At 40.8% G+C, this 23,564-nt stretch overlaps 1 protein-coding gene across 2 annotated transcripts in view; it reads right to left on the bottom strand.

Annotated features, from left to right (window-relative positions):
* GALM (galactose mutarotase) overlaps positions 1 to 23,564 on the bottom strand; it is a 95,964-nt gene that overhangs the window by 61,682 nt on the left and 10,718 nt on the right. For both annotated transcript variants that reach the window (XM_082672577.1, XM_082672578.1), the window contains one exon: positions 7,494 to 7,582. The gene's annotated coding sequence lies outside the window, so the exon portion shown is untranslated. The remainder of the gene's footprint in view (positions 1 to 7,493; positions 7,583 to 23,564) is intronic.

The raw sequence follows: 23,564 nt of genomic DNA, 5'->3' as shown, positions 1-23,564 counted from the left end.
AAAATAGGGGATAGCATTTTAACAGCAAACGCTGGGGGCACAGGAGGCCTATCAGATGTGAGGCCAGGATGGGAAGGCTTATCAGAAAAGACTTTACCTGGACTCCTGGGGCACATTCCAGTGGAAAGTGCTATGTGAGTTTATGGCAGCAACTTTGGGGCACTGGTAAATAGCCAAGAGGAACAGAGGCAGAGAATCTAGCTAGAGGGAAGGGGCCTGGCAAACACTAATGGCCAGGCTCCAAAGGTTACGGGGCAGCTCAGGCAGGGTCAGCCAGAGTCAAGGCAGTCAGCTAGTCCATAGATGATTCCAGTAAATGAGCTCATATCCTACTGTAAAGCGGGCCTTTTGCTCCTTGGTTTGTTGGAGACCGTCTTCTGGGCGTGCTAAGGATTAGAGTCAGCAAGTCAGAAGCCTATAGGCAAATTCTGCCCTCCTTTTGGGTAGGCTTGAACAGGGAAAATTTTAGCCCTACTTCTATTCCTCTTCAAAAGGTCAACACTGAATTTAGGTCAGAGAATTGCAGCGGAATTGGCTGTTTCTTCTGGGCTCAACCACATTCTATAAAGAAGTGTGGTTATACAAGGGCCAGGTGAAGTCAAGAGGAGACAGAATGTGACAGGCCCCTGTGTAGTGTTTTTTTTCTGACACCACTTCTGATACGAAATGTGTGCTGTTTTTCCACATACCAACCAATTCTATGACACTAATTGAGTGCCCAACAATTCAATTCAATTCTGACACTATCTACCTAGAATTAGGGTAAGGTCCCATGAGTTAAGGGGCTCACTCCCACATGACTGCCCCTACTTCAGACCAGCTGCAAATGGGGTACGCAGGCTACCCACTCTTCTGCCTGGCTAACTACAGATTTGGGAGTTCCCACGAGCTCCCCTCAGGTTTTTTTTTTTTTTGAATTTTATTTATTTATTTTTTTATACAGCAGGTTCTTATTAGTTATCTATCTTATACATATTAGTGTATACATGTCAATCCCAATCTCCCAATTCATCCCACCACCACCCCCACCCCCGCCACTTTTCCCCCTTGGTGTCCATCCCCTCAGGTTTGATAATATTCTAGAATGACTCATAAAACTCAGGAAAAATACTTTACTTACATCTACTAGTTCCTTATAAAGGATATAACTCAGGAACAACCAAATGGAAGAGATGTGTCAGAGAAGAAAAAAAATTTCCCTTACCCTTCTAGGTTCTTCTGGTTGGTCTAAGAAGTAAATTGACATGAGAAAGATTAACAGGAGAAAATCAAACAAAAATTTAATAACATGTATACATGGGAGAGGCCAAGGAAAACTGAGTAACTCACCAAAATGGCCAGAACCCTCACCTTAAACACCATCTTCAGTTAGAGACAAAAGAGGATGTTGGGGGTAGTGGTTTGGGACTCTAAAGGGGAGGAAGGCAATTAACATGAGGTGGAAAAGCAAATGTTTGTTGGTAAACAAATGTTTGCTGGGCCATGCAGAGACAGTGGGACACAGAGAGGAATTTTAACAAACAGACTTTGCTAGGTTCCTCTCTGCCAGTCATACTTAGTTCATACTATAGTTATCTATGGTGATAGCTCCCTCCCTAGAACAGGGCCTCTACATTCTTTAGGCAGTTAGGGGGAAGGTCAAAAGTTCTTCCTAAGTCTTTTGGGCCTTGATAGTTTTCAGTTCAGAATAATCTGCATGTCAAGAGATATTTTGGGGTGGCAAATTTTGCTCCCCTACAGATGCATAGGGCCAGTTATAGGAGATGGGGGTGGGGAGTGGGGATTGGCACAGAGCTTCCATGCTCTCTCCTGTCGTGCCATCTTCCCAGCACATGAATGTGTTCACCAACTTGCAAGCCCATGGAACTTATTTTTTAGGTTTTTAATCAAGGGTTTATTAGCTAGGCATGATTAATTAAATTACTGGCCATTGGTGATTGAACTTAGTCTCCACCTCTCTCCCTCCCTGCGGAGGTCAGGGGCTGGGGCTGAAAGTCTAGCCCTTTCATCACTTGGTTGGTTTTTCTTGTGACCAGTCCCCATCCTGAAGCTATCTAGTGTGGGTCCCCCCCACTTAACCCCCCTAAGGGTTACCACATTAGCATAAGACACTCATCACTCAAGAGAGTCCAAGGATTTGGGAGCTTTGTGCCAGGAACTGGAGACAAAGACCAAATAATTTTTTATTATTACCACAGCCCTCAACTGGGCCCCACCACCCACTCTGTCTACCAGAATAACCAGGTCAAGGAGGAGAAGAGAGAAACTTCCAGACAGGGCGGTGATTCTCATACTTTGGTGCACATTAGAATAATCTTGGAAACTTATTTTTATTTTTTATTTTTTTGCGGTACGCAGGCCTCTCACTGTTGTGGCCTCTCCTGTTGCGGAGCACAGGTTCCGGATGCGCAGGCTCAGCGGCCCTGGCTCACGGGCCCTTTGCGGCATGTGGGATCTTCCCGGACTGGGGCACGAACCCATGTCCCCTGCACCGGCAGGCGGACTCTCAACCACTGCGCCACCAGGGAAGCCCTCGGAAACTTATTTAAAATGTAGATTCTTGGGTCTGACTCTCAGTGACTCAGTGACAGTCACTGAGAGAGGAACCTGAGTATCTGTATTTTTATTTATTTTTAAATTTTTATTTATTAATTGTTATTATTTTTGGCCACTTGGCATGCACAATCTTAGTTCCCCGATCAGGGAAAGAACCTGTGCCCCCTGCAGTGGAAGCGTAGAGTCTTAGCCCCTGGACACCCGGGGAAGTCCCTGTATTTTTAATAAACTCCCTAAATGATTCCCATGCTCGCTGAAGGTTGAAAGCCAGGGAGTGAGCATTTCCTTTAGTCTTACACCCAACCCCAAAACTATTCCTTTCTATAAGCTTGTCCAGTCAGAGCTCCAAGTCTGATTGTAGGTTACCACCTTCCCCTGACTTAAAGACGAGGAAGAATTACAATTGAGTACAAAGGACTCCCAGGTGAAGCAGATCTTTAGGATCCTGGAGATTCTGCCTCAGGTTGGAATCAGAATCTCAGCAAAAGGAATCAGAATTAACACTGGTCAGTGTCTGCTGTGTCAGGGATGTGCATGCTAGGCGTTTTCATGTGGTTTATCTGTGAGGAAGGTATAGCTGTTATTATTTCATGGCTGGGAAAACCGAGACTCAGAGAAGATGTGGCCAACTATGTACGGCCGGTATTCAAACTCAGGCCTGCCTGGCCCCAATACCTACCTCAGAATGGTAAGTAATTAAAAGGGAACATGCTGAGCTGGTGTGACTTAACTGTGGGCTGGAGTCGCTGCAGCCACAGTACCGAATGTCAGTCACTCCATAATCACTGCTATGGAAATGGCAGCGCTGACACGGCAGCACTGGGCTGCCAAGTAGGAAAAGCTTCGGCCTACAAATGCTACTTACTGAAAAGCTACTTTCTCAGAGCCTCCCTGGGAAATCACCAGTCCTGCTGAATGTTTTCCTGTCTTTTTGCTGAACTCAAATCCCTGTGGTAGGAGAGCCCAGCCAACGGTTCTGGAAATTGCTGGGATCATCACATCCTGGGTTGAATCTGGTTGAGTCCAGCATGGTTGAGTCTAAGTTGTTCCTCTTCTGACAGGAGGAGTGTGCCCTGGAGAGTTCTATGCATCTAAGTTCTGTCAGCAAGGCCAGGGCAGGCCTAGTGGGAGAGTAGCCCTTCAGATCATGGCTGGGGTAGAAGGAGACAGGCTGAAACAGGAAAGGTGTCACCCAAGGCTTTTTGAGTTAGCCAAGGTCAAATCCAATGGGAGCAGTGGGGAAATAAGTAGGAGAAGGAATATAAAAGTCAGCAGCCAGAATTTTTTAGTTGGTCAGAAGGAAGTAGACCAGGTGATAGGAAGTGGTTCAGGGATGAGTCACTGAGTGGACAGCTTGGCCACCACACCTGGAGTGTGTCATGGGGCAGGCATAGGACCTTAGAAGAAATATGTGGATCTGGCCAGATTCTGTTCTGCTTCCATGTAGGTTCTTCTCCTTCTCAATTGGAGTCCACAGTGTGACATGACATTGATAGAAGGGGCAGGACAGGGAAATACTGGTGTCACCAGGAGAAACTGGCCAAGCGATTACCAGGGTTTGGATTCACCCATGAGTCCAGAGTCTAGTCCTCGGCCTTTCAGGCAAGAAACTCAGTCCATTTTTTTTTTTTTAATTTACTTTTTCAAGTACTTTTTGGAGTTTTTTGGCTGTGCCACACGGCTTGCGGGATCTCTGTTCCCTAGCCAGGGATTGAACCCAGGCTGCGGTAGTGAAAGCCTGGAATCCTAACCAGTAGGCCACCAGGGAACTCCCTATTGAAGTACAGTTGAATTATGATGTTGTGTTAAGGAAACGCCGTCTTGTTAGAGCCCCAGGATGAGTCCTGCTTAGGGCGACTAATACTAGCTACACTCTTATGAGACTGATGTATAAAATAAAAGCCCATTCTATTTCCTTAAAGGGAGGTTATCCTTTTCCACTGCCAGCCTCTAGTATTGAAGAACTAGTGATGATGAATTAATAATCAAGGACCATTTGATAAGCATGGATTGGAGCAGAAAGCTGGAGAGTTTGGGCCAGGGCTAGGCCCCCCAAAATGCACTTGCTCGTAAGTGGGAGTTGTCTCTGATGACTGGATTGCTGACGCCCCACGGATTCAGTGCCTCCCATGGTGGGTGCGGCATATAACCAGCCAATGTTTGTATTTTCGATTTGGCTTTTTTTGTGTGCTTCTGATTCAGAGTGTATAATTCAACTTTGTTGTGCAGAGAAAATGGATTTTCCTATTATTTTGTCCATAACTGATGTGGTCTTCTCTTGAGCTCCTACCTACTGGTTAGTTGTTTGTGGTGGTGATGATTAGCCAAACGTCCCAACTGGTTTAAAGCATGGTAATGCTGATAACTGAAATGAGCCCTTTAAGTGTGTTAAAAGACACAGTGAGGCATTTAAAACTTTTTAAGAGTTTGTTTGAGCAAAAATGGATTGGCATAGGGCACCACCAAACTGGAAGTGGTCAGGAGCTCTCCACTAACAGGAGCCTGGAGAGACACTTTTATAGAAAGAAAGTGGAAGCAAAGTAAGGAAATTATTGATTGGATATATATATATATATATTTTTTTGGTTGTGCTGTGCAGATTGTGGGATCTTAGTTCCCCAACCAGGGATCGAACCCAGGCCCTTGACAGTGACAGTGAGGAGCCCTAACCACTGGACCGCCAGGGAGTTCCTGATTGGCTGTATCTTAAAGCCCAGTTGGCTATTTGTGACTCGTTGTCCTTAGGTTTCAATTTCCTAAACTTGAGGCATTGACAGGCTTAGATTTTGGTTTGCTTACATAGGCCCCCATGGCATTAGAGCCACCTCAGTTTAATGGCTTCCTTATTGAATTAATTTAACAGGTATGTTCAGTTTCTCTTGCATTAAAAAAACAGAAAACAAATCCCCCTCCCCCCAAAAAAGCAACAACAAAAAAATCCAAACTCTCAGATAACCGCCCCTCTCCCTGCTTCTTTTTCTAACTTGTTGAGCAGGTGTTGAGAAGAGGGAGGGGTATGGCTTATGAGTACATGTCACAGCAGGAAGAGCCAGGGTCCTCGGCTGGGGGTCCCTTGCCTCCTCTGCCCGCACGTTCACTTGTTTGCTATGGGCCTCATGGGTTTCCAAAGCTGCAGCCTGCTGCAATTAACACGTGGCTCTTAACAGCCTTGGCAATGCTTCCTAGGAATGCTGACCCCCCTTCTCCCTTGCAGACTTGGCCTCCACTCAGCTTCCTCTGACTGTGAGCCTCTGCTTCAACCTCCATTGGCCTGCTGCCCTGGGGGTCCCCTGCAGCGTCTGCAGTGGGGTTTTCTTAATGACCTTTATCCTCTCTCATTAGTTCTACTGCAATATTCTCCAAATAGCCTCTATGGCCTCCTCCAATCTCTTTTTCTTTCTGAAACACCCACATAATCACATCACTCCCTTCCTTCAAAACTTCTAAGAGCTTCCAGTTTGCTGTAGGATAAAGTTTAAACTTTAGTGTACTTAGTCTGGTATATAAGACTGAACAATTTGACTTCAATTTGCTTTCCAGCCTCATCTCCCCTTCTCCGGCCTCCCACGCCCACTTAACACATCGTGCCCTTTCATGCTTCTGAGTTTATGTATTCTTCTGTCTGGAATTTTCCTTTCTCTACATTCTTTAAGGCCTAGCTCAAATGTGTTTCTGTGAAACCACGTTTTCTTTTTTTTCATCTTTGCGTAGATCTCTAGTATGGCACTTATTAGATCTTTAAGGAAGATAAAATATTTTAAATTAAACTTAAAGGCTTAAGGAAAATTTGTGTCTTCAATAAATTATATAACAATTTGAACCCAGATTAACTATAAATGGTCTTTTCTGTGTACAACAAGCAGCCCCTGGACATTAAAGTAAACCCACTTTGACACTGACATATTTAGATAATTTTTAAATATAAAAGTCTCATAATTGGCTTGTTAAAAGCGCTTGTGGTTGCAAGTAATAGGATACTTGTTTGCAACAGCAAGTCATAGTAGGTTAACAAAAAAGAGTTTTCTTTTTCTCACATAATGAGAAATCCAGAGCTGAGCAGTCCAGCACTGGTACAGCTGCTGAGAAATGCTGACAAGGACCAAGTCTTTCTGCTCCACCTTCATTAGCTTATGGGCTTTTATTCTCATGCTTGTCCTCTCATGTCACCAGCTGACTGTTGCATCTCCAGGCCTCATGCCTGCTTTCTAGGCAGGAAGAAGGAGGAAGAGACAAAGGAACAAAAGGGCTCTGCCAGTTGTGATTACCCCTTTTAATCTGTAAATAAGACTTCCCTGGAAATCTCATCTGAGAGAGTTCTGCTTACATTCTATTGACCAGAATGAAGTCATACAGCTGCTTCCAGCAGCAAAAATGGAAAAAGAAATATAGTCGTTGGGGGATTGGTTCCAGGACCCCTTCGGATACCAAACTGTGGATGCTCAAATCCCTTATACAAAATGGTGTAGTATTTGCACATAACCTACTCATATGCTCCCTTATACTTTAAATCCTCTCTAGATTACTTATAATACCTAATAAATGCAAATGCTATGCTAATAGCTGTACATACAATGTAAATGCTAATGTAAGTAGTTGCCAGCATGTGGCAAATTCAAGTTTTGCTCTTTGGAACTTTCTAGACTCTTTTTTTGCTTTGAATATTTTCAATCTGAGGTTGGTTGAATCCATGAATGCTAAATCCATGGATAAATACAGAGGGCCAACTGTATTTTGCTCTCTAGCCCCTATAGTGGAAAAGGGTGGGAGAAGAGGACATTGTGAATGGCTTTTGGGTTGCCAATCCCTGAAGTCTATCACAGGGCTCCACTGGGTTATATTATTCATGTGATAAATTATAAAGAAGGATCTTGATGGAAGGTAGGGAGAGAAAATGGTGGAATATTAGGATATATTGAATCAAAAACCTCAGGTCTGACCTTTGTTTCCTGGCCTTAAAGCTTTGGCAAAGAGATTACTCAAATCCAAGAGACTTCTCTTTATGGCACTCTTCTCTTTCAGATTCCTCCTGCAGAATAGATTTAAAAAAAATCTTTATTGAAATAATCTGCAAACCATAAAATTCATCCATTTAAAGTGTACAATTCAATGGTGTTAATATATTCACAGAGTTGTGCAACCACCATCCAAATCTAAGTTCAGAACCTTTTTATTATCCTAGAAAATAACCCCCTACCCAGTAGCAGTCACTCTTATCCCCACCCCTAGCCCCACAAGCCTAGGCAACCACTAATTTACTTTGAGCACACATTTTTAAAAGAGTGATTTTCTGCTGGAAAGTCAGTAGGAAGCACTACAAAAATGAGCTTTGGGGGTAGGTAATTGGATGTAAATATATCATGGAAGGCAATTCATCTGCTGTAGTAGAGTTTTGTGAGTGTGTGTGTGTGTGTGTGTGTGTGTGTGTGTGAAGGAACTGATGATGCAGTACTGCACCCAATGAAAGCAGAACTTTTAAGCGCCTCATCTCTTTCCTCATTTTGTCCTATAGAATCATGCTGTTTTCTAAATCTTGTCTCTTACATTTCAGCCTTTCTTAAAAGTAAGTGAGATTTATAAAGACATAAATTAGATATAAAGTTACAAAACTCAAAATTCAAATGCAAAATCTCATTAGTGGGAAGCCTTTAATTAAAAAAGAGAAAAGAAAAGAAAAAAAAAACCCTAAGGCCTGAAGGGGCCAAACATTTGCTGATTGAAAGTGATAACTGAGCCAGGTGCCTTTCTTCTCCCCTGGTACGGGTACAGCCCCTGTACCTCTTTGTGTTATTTGCAAGAGAGAATATCTTTTATCTACTGAAATGAAAATGAGAAAATGGGCCTAAGACTCAGAGTAATTGCTTTCATTATTGTTTGCAGCATTCCCTCTAACTGTCATATCCTGCTCTACTTCATACCTGTTGTATGTATCTAGATGAGAGAGAAAACAGGAAATGAGGCAGGTACTGAGCAAACAACTATCACCAGAGAGGTCTAGAACCACGGCTTTCTGACCAGAGGTCTGAGGAACTTTGGAAACAGAAAATTTGTGCCAGATAATATTGAGAAAAGAAAAACCGTGCCCAAACAGAAGTGAAGGAACATTTCAATGAGACAGATTTTGATATTGGGTTACGTTCCACTTAAGGTAGCGGTCTTACCCCTGAAGACTGCAGATTTGAATGTTGTTCATTTGGTTTCAGATACAATCAAACTATCAAGTTTCTTTTCCTCTTAGCTACATTTTTCCTTTGCCTTTAATTACTATCACTATAGCAGGAAGACATTTTGTACCAGTTTGCTATTAAAAATGGTGTACAGTTAAGTTAGCTTTCTGTTTATTTTTATCTTATTTTTTTGAGATTTAAATAAATCAACAGCTGCGTGGATGCTTTAATAACCAATAATTTCACCTCTGAAGAAAAGATAAATCCCTATTTTAAAATCTTTTTCCAATTTATAAAGTTCATAGGACTTCCCTGGTGGTCCAGTTGTTAAGACTCCGCACTTCCACTGCAGGGGGCATGGGTTTGATCCCTGGTTGGGGAACTAAGATCCCGCATGCCGCGTGGCACAGCCAAAAAAAAAAAAAAAGTTCATAAATGGGAAAGTAATATTTCTGGTTTCTAGAACAGTACGATTTCTTCATAAGCACAGTTTTTAATTCTCTGCTTAAATTTTTGAAGCATGCAAAAAAAATAGAGAAAAATATAATAAACAGTCAAGTTTCAAATCTTGCTTAAGCAATAAAACTTTGCAAATACAATCGGCCCTTCTGTGTATTCTTCACCTAGTGCACTCCTCACTTTTCCCACAAAAGAAGAAAATTCATACCTGAATTTGGTTTTTACTCTCAGACGTGCCTTTATAATTGTGATACATGTCCATGTAATCCTTGCTAAAAACAAGACAATAGGCCCAAAATGGAGTCACTTAAGCTAAGCCCTCAGTTTCTCAACTGAGACTTAACTACAGTTTGGCTCTCCCAGAAATGAAATCTTAAACCAGTCAATTAGGAATCAGCACTAGTTAGGTCATCTGCCTGACAGAACCCCTGTCATCTGCCTTTTCGCCAAGTACAACTTCCTTGTACCTGCTCCCTTCTACCTATAAAAGTCATTCATTTTGTACCACTCCCTGGAGCTCCTTTCTATCTGCTAGATTGGATGCTGCCTGATTCATGAATCATTGAATACAGCCAATAATATCTTTAAAATTTATTCAGTTGAATTTTGTTCTCTAACATCCTTAAACAAAATCAGGTTTTCTGCATATTTTAAACTTTTCGGAGTGAAGGAAGCACTACAATTCTGGCAGCAGCTTTGGCTTTGGGAAGGCCAGATAGCCGAATCCTGCTTCAAGATCATCTCTGGCACCCAGTTCAGGGATCAAGGCATGATCAATGATCACATGATCTTGTAGTTAACTTTATAGCTAATCAGTGCAGCTATAACAAATTACTTGAACAAGACGTGTAATTTGGATTTATTGTTAATATCTGGATATTCCTTTTCAAATATAATTTAGCTTTCTAGATATAAGTTGGAGTGAAAAATCTCTTTGTACGCTTTTGTATGTTGAAATTCTATCAGTCTCTGAAGTAAAAATATGTATTTATTATTGCAAGAGGAATATGCCAGAATAATTAACGATGATTATGAAAGATGTTAATTTTATATGAAAATTATTAAGAACTTTTCAATAGTTAAATAAATAGGGAAATAGATGGACATTTAATACAACTATTAAGAGTGCATTTGCTAGACTGTTGTAGGAAGAACAATAGATTTATATTGAGTCAATAAATGTAAATCCTTATGAAAATAATAATACAAGTCAGAATAATAAAGATTATATCATAATTTTAATAATTGTGCAATTATTTGTATACTGGTACAAAACATTAAATAAAATAATCTTTAAGAACTCTACTGTTGAGTTCTTAAAGGAGCGGCTGGGCGCGTGAGCCATGGCCGCTGAGCCTGCGTGTCTGGAGCCTGTGCTCTGCAACGGGAGAGGCCACAAAAGTGAGAGGCCTGCATACCGCAAAAATAAATAAATTAAAAAAAATAAAATAAAGACTGTTACAAGAGACAAGGAAGGACACTACATAATGATCAAGGGATCTATCCAAGAAGAAGATATAACAATTATAAATAAATATATATGCACCCAACACAGGAGCCCCTCAATACATAAGGCAAATGCTAACAACTATAAAAGAGGAAATTGACAGTAACACAATAATAGTGGGGGACTTTAACACCTCACTTACACCAATGGACAGATCATCCAGACAGAAAATTAGTAAGGAAACACAAGCTTTAAATAACACAGTAGACCAGATAGATTTAATTGATATTTATAGGACATTCCATCCAAAAACAGCAGATTACACTTTCTTCTCAAGTGCACATGGAACATTCTCCAGGGTAGATCACATCTTGGGTCACAAATCAAGCCTTGGTAAATTTAAGAAAATTGAAATCATATCAAGCATCTTTTCCGACCACAACACTATAAGATTACAAATCAATTACAGGGAAAAAAACATAAAAAACACAAACACATGGAGGCTAAACAATACTTTATTAAATAACCAAGAGATCACTGAAGAAATCAAAGAGGAAATCAAAAAACACCTAGAGACAAATGACAATGAAAACACGATGACCCAAAACCTCTGGCATGCAGCAAAAGCAGTTCTAAGAGGGAAGTTTATAGCAATACAATCCTTCCTCAAGAAACAAGAAAAATCTCAAATAATCTAACCTTCCGCCTAAAGGAACTAGAGAAAGAAGAAGTTAGTAGAAAGAAACCAAACCCAAAGTTAGTAGAAGGAAAGAAATCATAAAGATCAGAGCAGAAATAAATGAAATAAAAACAAAGAAAACAATAGCAAAGATCAACAAAACTAAAAGCTGGTTCTTTGAGAAGATAAACAAAATTGATAAACCTTTAGCCAGACTCATCAAGAAAAAGAGGGAGAGGACTCAAATCAACAAAATTTGAAATGAAAAAGGATAAGTTACAACAGACACTGCAGAAATACAAAGCATCCTAAGAGACTACTACAAGCAACTCTATGACAATAAAATGGACAACCTAGAAGAAATGGACAAGTTCTTAGAAAGGTATACCTTCCAAGACTGAAGCAGGAAGAAGTGGAAAATATGAACAGACCAATCACAAGCACTGAAATTGAAACTGTGATTAAAAATCTTTCAACAAACAGAAGTCCAGGACCAGATGGCTTCACAGGTGAATTCTATCAAACATTTACAGAAGAGCTAACACCCATCCTTCTCAAACTCTTCCAAAAAATTGCGGACGAAGGAACACTTCCAAACTCATTCTACGGGCCACCATCACCCTGATACCAAAACCAGACAAAGATACTACAAAAAAAGAAAATTACAGACCAATATCACTGATGAATATAGATGTAAAAATCCTCAACAAAATACTAGCAAACAGAATCCAAAAACACATTAAAAGGATCATACACCATGATCAAGTGGGATTTATCCCAGGAATGCAAGGATTCTTCAATATATGCAAATCAATCAAGGTGATACACCATATTAACAAATTGAAGAATAAAAACCATACGATCATCTCAATAGATTCAGAAAAAGCTTTTGACAAAATTCAGCACCCATTTATAATAAAAACTCTCCAGAAAGTGGGCATAGAGGGAACCTACCTCAACATAATAAAGGCCATCTACGACAAACCCACAGCAAACATCATTCTCAATGGTGAAAAACTGAAAGCATTTCCTCTAAGATCAGGAAAAAGACAAGGATGTCCACTCTTGCCACTATTATTCAACATAGTTTTGGAAGTCCTAGCCATGGCAATCAGAGAAGAAAAAGAAATAAAAGGAATACAAATTGGAAAAGAAGAAGTAAAACTGTCACTGTTTGCAGATGACATGATACTACACATAGATAATCTTAAAGATGCCACCTGAAAACTACTACGCTAATCAATGAATTTAATAAAGTTGCAGGATACAAAATTAATGCACAGGGCTTCCCTGGTGGTGCAGTGGTTGAGAGTCTGCCTGTCGATGCAAGGGACACGGGTTTGTGCCCTGGTCCGGGAAGATCCTACATGCCGCAGAGCGGCTGGGCCCGTGAGCCATGGCCGCTAAGCCTGCACGTCCGGAGCCTGTGCTCCGCAATGGGAGAGGCCACAACAGTGAGAGGCCCGCGTACCGCAAAAAAAAAAAAAAAAAAAAAAAATTAATGCACAGAAATCTCTTGCATTCCTATACACTAACAATGAAAGATCAGAAAGAGAAATTAAGGAAACAATCCCATTCACCATTGCAACAAAAAGAATAAAATACCTAGGAATAAACCTACCTAAGGAGGTAAAAGATCTGCACTCAAAAAACTATAAGACACTGATGAAAGAAATCAAAGATGAAACAAACAGATGGAGAGATATACCATGTTCTTGGATTGGAAGAATCAATATTGTGGAAATGACTTTACTACCCAAAAGAGTCTACAGATTCAATGCAATCCCTATCAAATTACCAGTGGCATTTTTTACAGAACTAGAACAAAAAATCTTAAAATTTGTATGGAGACACAAAAGACCCCAAATAGCCAAAGCAATCTTTTTTTTTTTAAATATCTTTATTGGAGTATAATTGTTTTACAATGGTGTGTTAGTTTCTGCTTTATAACAAAGTGAATCAGCTATACATATACATATATCCCCATATCTCCTCCCTCTTGCGTCTCCCTCCCACCCTCCCTATCCCACCCCTCTAGGTGGTCGCAAAGCACCGAGCTGATCTCCCTGCGCTATGCGGCTGCTTCCCACTAGCTATCTATTTTACCCAAAGCAATCTTGAGGGAAAAAAACAGAGCTGGAGGAATCAGACTCCCTGACTTCAGACTATACTACAAAGCTACAGTAATCAAGACAATGTGGTACTGGCACAAAAACAGAAATATAGATCAATGGAACAGGATAGAAAGCCCAGAGATAAACCCACGCACATATGGTCAACTAATCTATGACAAAAGAGGCAAGAGAATACAATGGAGAAAAGACAGCCTCTTCGATAAGTGGTGCTGGGAAAACTGTACAGCTACATGTAAAAGAATGAAATTAGAACACTTCCTGACACCCTACACAAAAAATAAACTCAAAATGGATTAAACACCGAAATATAAGGCCAGACACTATAAAACTGTTAGATGGAAACATAGGCAGAACACTCTATGACATAAATCACAGCAAGATCCTTTTTGACCCACCTCCTAGAGAAACGGAAATAAAAACAAAAATAAACAAATGGGACCTAATGAAACTTAAAAGCTTCTGCACAGCAAAGGAAACAATAAACAAGAAGAAAAGACAACCCTCAGAATGGTAGAAAATATTTGCAAATGAAGCAACTGACAAATGATTAATCCCTGAAATATACAAGGTCTGGGTACATTGACAAGATTTGTTGCCTGAAAGACTTTGCTGTAGAATGACTGGGTAGTGAACTAGCCTTATTATTGGAGGATCCTCTACTGTCAGTGTCTGGAGGTCTCTTCTTTGGGACTGTCTACTTCCCCTACAGGAGAATCTCTGATTGGGCAAGGGTTGGGGCTAGGTATATGCTTGGTTACTGACATTCTGGGAGCAGGAAAGGGACATGCCTGGAGCTTCCATAGTTCAGTATATAGCTTCTTACATAATATACCAGTTTTCAACTCTATGACTTATCCTTGCCCTGCATGTGGCTTAGTCTCCAAGTCCAGAGCCTTTTGGGTTGATTTCTCCAGAGTTTGAACTTCCATTCTCCTGTGCAGTGGTGAGTAGAGAGGGGAATATTTATCTGGCTGCTTAGAGTTAGATGGGGACCTAGGACTAGAGGTCCAACCATTTTCCACACATATAGTCACCAATCCCACTAATTTTAGAGTCACATCTTCATTTCTACCTTTTGTGGTACTTGCTGCCTCCAAACACTGAGACTTTCAGTTTCTAGCTCATTCACTGGAATTCCCCTCTGAGATGCTTAGATTTCACCTTCCTCTGTTCTATTAAGTTAGTTATAACTTCATTTACTTTCCATCTTCCATAGTTTGTTGAATATTCTTTGTTTCTGTTTCCTTTCCAGTGTTGTTGGGGGTAGTGCCTTTTTATTGTATATTCCTTTACTTTTATTTTATTGGTGCTTGAGAGGAAGAACAGACATGTGATCACTCTGCCAAGTCTTTCTTCCTTTATCTAGTTAACTTGATTTTGAATTCCAGGAATTATGGTAGTGAACGTTCCCAATAATTGGCTGTAGGAATAAAAACCCCAGAGAAAGGTTTTATTTATTTATTTATTTGGTTGCTCCGGGTCTTACTTGTAGCATGTGGGCTCCTTAGTTGCGGCAGGTGGGCTCCTTAGATGTGGCACACGGGCTCCCTAGTTGTGGCATGTGAACTCTTAGCTGCGGCATGCATGTGGGATCCAGTTCCCTGACCAGGGATCAAACCTGCGCCCCCTGCATTGGGAGTGCAGAGTCCTATCCGCTGCGCCACCAGGGAAGTCCCCAGAGAAAGGTTTTGAGTCACTTTTTAGTGAAAGAAACCCTGTGCAAACAGGCTCAAGCAAAAGGAGAACTAATTGGCTCATGCAAGTTGAGAGGTTCAGAGGATTGAATGAACAACTTTGGTCTAAAAGAGAAATTCAGAGAAATAATCTATTATGTAGGAGGAACACAAGCTATCTATGTTAATTAGTATAAGTAAAATAAGTTAAATTAATAAATTCAGGACAAAGTGAACATGTCAGCTAGAAGTTTTGGAAGGAGACAAAATGAGAAGAGAAATGGGTAGGAAATGCAGAATGCCTATATTTTTGTGAACACAAAAGCAAGGGCAGTGAAGAACACAGTGGAAATTGAAACTGGTGTGGTTCACTCAATTGTGATATGCGTGCTCTTTCCCCACAGTTGTTCTGGCAATAGGACATTCTCTTTATAATAATGACAAAAACCACATGCAAATGAAGTAAATAACTAGTAAGGGCAAGTCATAGGTAGTCCAGCTAACTGAACCTTGGGGGACTATTTATTATTTTTATTATTATTATTATTATTTTTTTTTCGGTACGCGGGCCTCTCAATGTTGTGGCCTCTCCCGTTGCGGAGCACAGGCTCTGGATGCGCAGGCTCAGCGGCCATGGCTCACGGGCCCAGCCGCTCCGCGGCATGTGATATCTTCCCAGACCAGGGCACGAACCCGTGTCCCCTGCATTGGCAGGCAGACTCTCAACCACTGCGCCACCAGGACCCGTGTCCCCTGCATCGGCAGGCAGACTCTCAACCACTGCGCCACCAGGGAAGCCCCCTTCGGGAACTATTTAGAGAGGAGTTTTTGGAAGTGATTTGACCACAGATAAAAGAGTAATATCATGAAAATAATTTGTTTGTAAAAAGGATTATCTAGAGGAAAATAATTTGTTTGTAAAAAGGATTATCTAGATCCTGTGGGCTTGAGAGAGAGCTTCTAGGTACTTCCAACCTGTTATTTTTCTCCCTGACTTTGGTCAAAGTTAACGAAGACAACAAATCATGTGCTTGCATATTCTTATTGTCTCACCAGTTGTTACATTGGCACCAATGCCTGAAGGAAACCCTAGGAATCCAGGACTGGGAAATAGTGGGAGTTTCTACTCCTCGTGAGCTAGGTAAATTAGTCTGGGACTGGAGGGATTGAGCCTACTGCTCCAAAGCAGATGGTAGGAGAAGAAATGAGTTAACATGGAGTTAAAAGGAGTTAGGTATAACTGGATCCAGGGACTCAAATGATGTCATCAGGGCTGTTTCCCTATCTCCTAGCTCTCCTCTCTTGCAGTTTCATTCTGGGTTTCTCAAGTCCCAGATGCTTATGCTCCCAGCTTAGCAAATCCAGCAAAAAGAGCAGCCTTTCCCAGTAGCTCTGACAATAAACTCCTGAAGGTGATTCTGGTATGTTCTGCTAGGTCACCTACACATCTATGAAACAAGCAATGACACTAAGGAAATGGGGAACTCTGGTTGGCCTGGTCTGGCCACTAGTGTGCTCTTGTGATGATGATCATGTGGCCCTGAGGGAAAGTTCAGCCCCAACTAAGATACCCGGATTAGGTTCCTTACAGGAAAGAAGAGCTCTATTATAAGGGGGAGGAACCAGACTGTTAAAAACAAGATATGTCCCTTAGAGGTTCATTTGTCACTGATGGAGTAGAATCTTATCCTGTGTGCTAGCCAGTGTGGTCCCTAACAGAGATTACATCATTTGATATAAAACGTTCCAAGCTTTTAGAATAAATAGGGAATTAACTTGTTCTAAGTAATATTAAGTAAATTTTAATTTAGTGTGACAATCATAGTACCTGCAGAAACGATGCGATAGCCTCATTTTTTAGGCTTCATAAGTATGAGCTTAAAAAATTGGTAGCTGTGAACATGGAGACCATGGCAGTGGCTAACAGTGGAGGAATAATTTCAGAGTACGGGATGTGTCCCTGTTGGCTTGACAATGCCCAGACTTCTCCAACCTAGCCTTCATCTTAATGCTCTTCTTTGGGGACTTCCCTGGTGGCGCAGTGGTTAAGAATCCTCCTACCAGGGCTTCCCTGGTGGCACAGTGGTTAGGAATCCGCCTGCCAATGCAGGGGACACGGATTCAAGCCCTGGTCCGGGAAGATCCCACATGCCGCGGAGCAACTAATCCCATGTATCACAACTACTGAGCCTGCGCTCTAGAGCCCGTAAGCCACAACTACTGAAGCCTGTGCACCTAGAGCCCATGCTCTGCAACAAGAGAAGCCACCGCAATGAGAAGCCCACAAACTGCAACGAAGAGTAGCCCGCACAAACAACAGCTAGAGAAAGCCCGCACAAACAACGAAGACCCAACACAGCCAAAAAAATAAAAAAATAAAAGTAAAATAAAATAAATAAATTTATAAAAAAGAATCCTCCTGCCAATGCAGGGGACACGGGTTTGAGCCCTGGTCCGGGAAGGTCCCACATGCCCCGGAGCAACTAAGCCCGTGAGCCACAACTACTGAGCCTGCGCTCTAGAGCCTGCGAGCCAAAACTACTGAAGCCCACGCTCCTAGAGCCCGTACTCTGCAACAAAGAGAAGCCACTGCGATGAGAAACCCGCACACTGCAATGAAGAGTAGCCCCCGCTCACCTTCTCAACTAGAGAAAGTCTGCACGCAGCAACGAAGACCCAACACAGCCAAAAATTAATTAATTAATTAATGAAAATCTTGAGGATATATAAAAAAAAAAGCTCTTCTTTTTTTTAAAAAAATATTTATTTATTTATTTGGTCTTAGTTGTGGCAGGCGGGCTCCTTAGCTGCGGCTCCAGGACTCCTTACTTGTGGCACGTGAATTCTTAGTTGCAGCATGCATGTGGGATCTAGTTCTCTGACCAGGGATCAAACCTGGGGCCCCTGCATTGGGAGCGTGGAGTCTTATCCATTGTGCCACCACACATTGAGGGAGTCCCTCAATGCTCTTCTTTATCAAGTGTTTAATCCAATTTTTTCCTGACTAGAAAAGAATATAATGGTTCCTTGTATGTAAATGATACCTAAAAATGGCCACCTATGAGAAAATAGAGTTTTACCTATCAGAAAATAGTCAACTTTTCTGAAATATTTATTTTATAAAGTGAGGACTGCCTAGGAAATATAAAACTGGGAAATGGCAAGGTATTTTTTTGTAGATCAGATGTAGTCTGAATGTTCTCACACCTAGTTAGCCCATGGGAACCGAAAAAGTCACATCAACAATACATGCCCACCTAAAAGACTTCAATAACTTCTGCTCCCAAAATCCTCACCAGTTAATTCAGGAGCTGTGAGCGGGTTTCTTGCATGTGCTTAGGAACAAACCTGCTCATGTTCCTGTGGTGGCCCAATGTCCTGGTAGGAGTCCTTTGTTCAAAATCTGTTTGAAGAAGGCACCAACCCTGTTGCTGGGACCCGCCAGGTAAATTCTGCTTTTCTGCTGCAGGATCCTACATAGCACCTGCTGTACTTGCTTTGCTCCACCCATTCAGAAATGAAGACAATACCCCCAGCCCACTCTGTTCTTTATTACTTGGGTCTCAAAATAATACTGTACATGCCAAGTCTGACAAAATATCATGAGAAAGTTTCTTCAGTTTCGGATTCAGACTCTTCTTTGAGGGACCTAGTGGCTCAGGGTGGAGTAGAGGTGGAGGGGTGAGAGGCCGTGCCTTCCACTCTACTCTTTCTAGATTCTTGTTCACAGTCAACTCTCTTAATTCCTTTCTTCCTCAGCTTTCAAATCCCCCAAGCCTCCAGGCATAACTCTCTGAGTCAACACCCCTGTATTTGTTTACAGATTCAAATATAGGCCCCAGAACAGGAGACGGTGTATGTCAACCATTGCCCTCTCTGACGAAGTGTAGGTCCACTGGATCACCTGCTTCTCAGATAGATTGCTTTTCAGAATAATGTCATCAAAACTTTAAAAAATAGCTTTTAATCATCTGTACTAATGGATCAGGGGACAGAATGGCTATATAAATGTTGACAATGGTTTTATTCTTTCCTAATCCTACAGTGGTAGAGTAGCCTACACTCTTCTTTGTCCTATATTCTATACTAGCTGTGTTACTCAGCACATGTTCATAACTGAAGTTCTATTTCTTGTGCTCACTTCCATTAAATGAGAGAATGAATGCTGTAAAGTATTCTGCAAATGTTAGATGCTGTAATCCCTAATACATTTTTAACAAAATTGGGCATTGTCAAAATGTTTTCAGTAACTTTCCCATTGAAGCCAAACGTACAATAAGTTCTTACTCAAATCCAGTGATGGGGATTGGTCATGAAATAATTCTGAATTCATTTTTTTCTTGTATGAAGTTTCTTTCCTTTGAAATCAGTGGCAATTCTGAATGTGGGCTAAGTCCGAGAAGCATTCTGCAGAATAAGAATCACATCCAGTACTAATGAGTCATCCTGTCCTTCTTCCTTATCTGAATCACATATCAATTTGGCTTTATGGGTTTTTAAAAAATGATTTTGTAACCATCTAAATAAAGTTTCTTTTGATGATATGCTTATAGTGGGGAGATTAAAATTATCTCTAATAATGAAATGTATAATAATCTTTAAAGATTAAAACTCCTTAGAAGAGTTTGTGAATCATAACAGTACTTAATTTTATTTTAACCCTTGTGGTTAGGGCTCCATGCTTCCACTGCAGGAGGCACGCGTTCGATCCCTGGTTGGGGAACTAAGGTCCCACATGTCGCACAGCGTGGCCAAAAAAAGAGAAAAAAAAAAAGCCTTTAAAATTTTTTCCAAATTTCCTTCCAGCTTTGTCTATACGTGCATATATTTTATATAACTGTGATCACAGAATATACACTATACATGTAGTTCATCTAATGAGGATTCTCAAACAGGGGTGATTCCCCCCGCCCCCCCCCCCCAGACAGTTGGAAATGTCTGGAGACATTTTTGATTGTCCCTACTAGGGGCAGGAGTGCACTACTGGCATTTTGTGGGTAGAAGCCAAGAATGCTGCTAAACATACTACAATGTATAGCCCCCTCTCAAAAAAAGAATTATCCAATCCAAAATGTCAACAGTGCCAAGATTAAGAAACCCTCATACACACACATTTGTATTATGCTTTTTTTTGTATTACGCTTTTTTTAACGCTTTTTAAAACTTTGTTAATACAGCCTTTTTTATAAAAAGATTCTTGTAATTATCCCTTACTTTATCTATTTGACAATCATAATTTATCTAATAATTTCCCCTCTCTCAGATGTAAATAATGTTATGAACACCTTCATACATACAGCTTCTAAATTAGTTTGGATTAAACTTAAATTCTCATGAGTAAAATTACTTTGATAAATGGTATTATCATTTTATTGCTCAAACTTGGTATAGGGACCTTATAAACATTAACTTGGGCAAAACACATTCATTATTAATTGCTTATTAAAGAGAAATAAAGTTTGCCTTTAATTACTGTTTCTAATGCTATAACTTTGTAAGTGGGAAGTAATGGTGCTGGGGGAGGATTATGTCTGACAGTTTTAGCTTTTTGAATAGGCAATGTGATTTCAGGAGCAGAGGATATCTCTTTATCCATTTTTTTTTCTCTTTTTTTCTCTTTATCCATTTTTATGTTCCCCACTATTTTTTGAAATCTCACTTAAGTCTGTGTGTGTGGGGGGGAAGGTAACCATGTGCCTTAGCCTCCTTTAAAACATAAACACAGGGAATTCCCTGGTGGTCAAGTGGTTAAGACTCCACGCTTCCACTGCAGGGGGCGTGGGATCGATCCCTGATTGGGGAACTAAGATCCTCGTGCTTTGTGTTCCCATAAAACCATTAGCATTCATGTTGTGATTGGTTCTTATAGTTATCATTATACTTAATGATTTAAGAATTGTTGCTCTTGTTATCATACTCTGCTAGAAATATCTCCTAAGGGTGGTGGTAGAAGCCAAGATATTAAAGGTCTGGGAACAAACACATGGCTCTTTCTCTCAGCCAGCATGAAAAAGCACTCTCTAGCAAGATAATATTGGTTTTTGTTTAATTTAACAGGGACACAAGGCATTAAAAATTAATGAACTGATTGAAAATGTTGTTTTTTTTTTTTTCGGTACGCGGGCCTCTCACTGTTGTGGCCTCTCCCGTTGCGGAGAACAGGCTCCGGACGCGCAGGCTCAGCGGCCATGGCTCACGGGCCTAGCCACTCCGCGGTATATGGGATCCTCCCTTACCGGGGCACGAACCCGTGTCTCCTGCATCGGCAGGCAGACTCTCAACCGCTGCGCCACCAGGGAAGCCCGACTGATGAATTTTTAATAACTAGGGAATACATATACATGGCACAAAAGCTGAAAAGTATAAAAGAATGTATCAAGTTTTCTTCAAACTGGGATTTCCAGCAATCTAGTTTCCCTCTCTGGAGGGACTAACACGGATATGCTAGGTATAGGCTAGAAACTGCCATAAACAACAGGTCCCCAAATAAGGCACACAGGCAAAATAGAAGTTCATCTCTCTCATGTAACAGTCTGGAAGTACATGGGGATGGCGCTGCTCCATAAACATCATCCCAGGATCTGGTGCCTTCAATCTTGCTATTCTGCTCTCCCTTTTAGTGTTGCACATGGTGGAAGCTAACTCAGCGCCACATCTGTACTCCAGGATCAGGAAGGGAAAGAAAGGTCATGGAAATCAAACAATTTCTTTTTAAGCAAATGGTGCAGAAGTTGCACCATCATTTCTACTTATATTCCATTGGCAAGAACTTTTTTATATGGCCATGCCAACTGCAAGGGAGGCTGGGGAATGAAGTTTTTAGCTGGGTGGCTGTATGCCTAGCTGAAAATGCAGAAGAGAGCTTAATTTGTAGCTATGGGGGTCTATAAATAAGAATCCTTTCATAATGTGGCAATGGTGTCAACTGGATTATGAATCATTGAATCTGTCCCAGTAGTGAACTGTGAAGTCTGGCATGTCACAACTATATCTCTCAAAAATACCGGGAGATAAAGTAAACAGCAATCAACAGAGACTTGATGATTCAATATAGTTCATTTCTAGATTGTCTTCTTTAACCCATTCTTCTCTTTCTTATATTTGAACCTCTAAGACTGGGGCATGATAGTCTAGAGGTCACTGGCAATCCAATCTTCCTTCTCCACTACAACACCTGGCAGAGTTAATCTTTTAAAGTTGTGAAGTAGGTGAAATTTATCTCTGGTGATCTTAGCTTTCCTTGCCCTCCTTCCCTTGACATACAATACCCAAGGTGCCATGACCATTCAGAACCCCACACCATAGTACATACAAGACTGCTCTCCATGTAAGGCTGTGGTTACAAAATTCTCTTCTTTGCTCACCTGACAATTACCCCCTTAGTATTCCACCTCCAGCTGGTTGATAGTATTGAGAAATGGGGGTATAAAAGGGGTTTAAGGAGTGGTTGAAATGTTACCACTTGTGAAAAGAACTCAATTTGATTAGGTAGAACTGTTGCCTTACCTAGTTTAAAATGACTTGAGTTTGTCTTACTGTTTCCAGGACAAAACCAAAAAAAAACAAACAAAACAAAACCAAAACCAAAAAAACCCCACAACCCTCCCAAACATATATTTATACACAAACACACATGTATCTATCTATCTGTCTATTAAGATGTCTGAATTGTACAGGTACACATTGGTATTTATGCAGAAACATTTCTAAATACCATTTTTGTAAATTTTCACTTCTTTTCACTTTGCTTTTCAAAAGCATTGCACTATGGAAACAATCAAGCAGATTGACTTTCTTCTCCCTTCCTATGGTCATTCTGGTGTCATTGGCAGAACAGCTGAAGCCATCTTAAGATTTGCTTTCAGAATGAGATAACATACTGTATTAGTACTTTCTTTTCTCACTGTACATCTTTATTACAAGATGTAAATCAACTATACTTCAATAAAAAAAAATTTATTACAACAGTTAATTTGGTGATATATAAGTTGATTATTTCTATTTTTAGTTCTCTTAATTTGTTGAAAGAATACTTAATATTAAAAAAAAAATCTGTGACTAATAAAAGATTCCACAAAGAGCATATATACTGGCCAATACTTGACCAAGACTCAATAATGGACATATTTATTCAAACATTTATTCAAATGCTTCCCACATCACAGCACAGGTAGAAAATATTAATATTGCACACTGATGTAAGCTGGAGCCATCTGGTCTGGAGGCTCTGCGTGCACCTGGCCTAACCTAACTGCCCCTAGTGTTGAAGGGAATCATTATCTCAGCATACTCCATTCATTGGGCAACCTGGTTGGAGAGGGCTTATAAAATGCTATTCAAAATGTGGTCTTCACATCAGCAGCATCAGCATCACCTGGGAGCTTGTTAGAAATGCAGAATCACAGGCTCTATTCCAATTTACTGAATCAGAATCTGCATTATCATAAGATT

This window comes from Grampus griseus (assembly GCF_964374135.1).
Source record: "Grampus griseus genome assembly, chromosome: 15".
NCBI lineage: Eukaryota > Metazoa > Chordata > Mammalia > Artiodactyla > Delphinidae > Grampus > Grampus griseus.
This window is presented reverse-complemented; position numbering and strand designations above follow the sequence as displayed.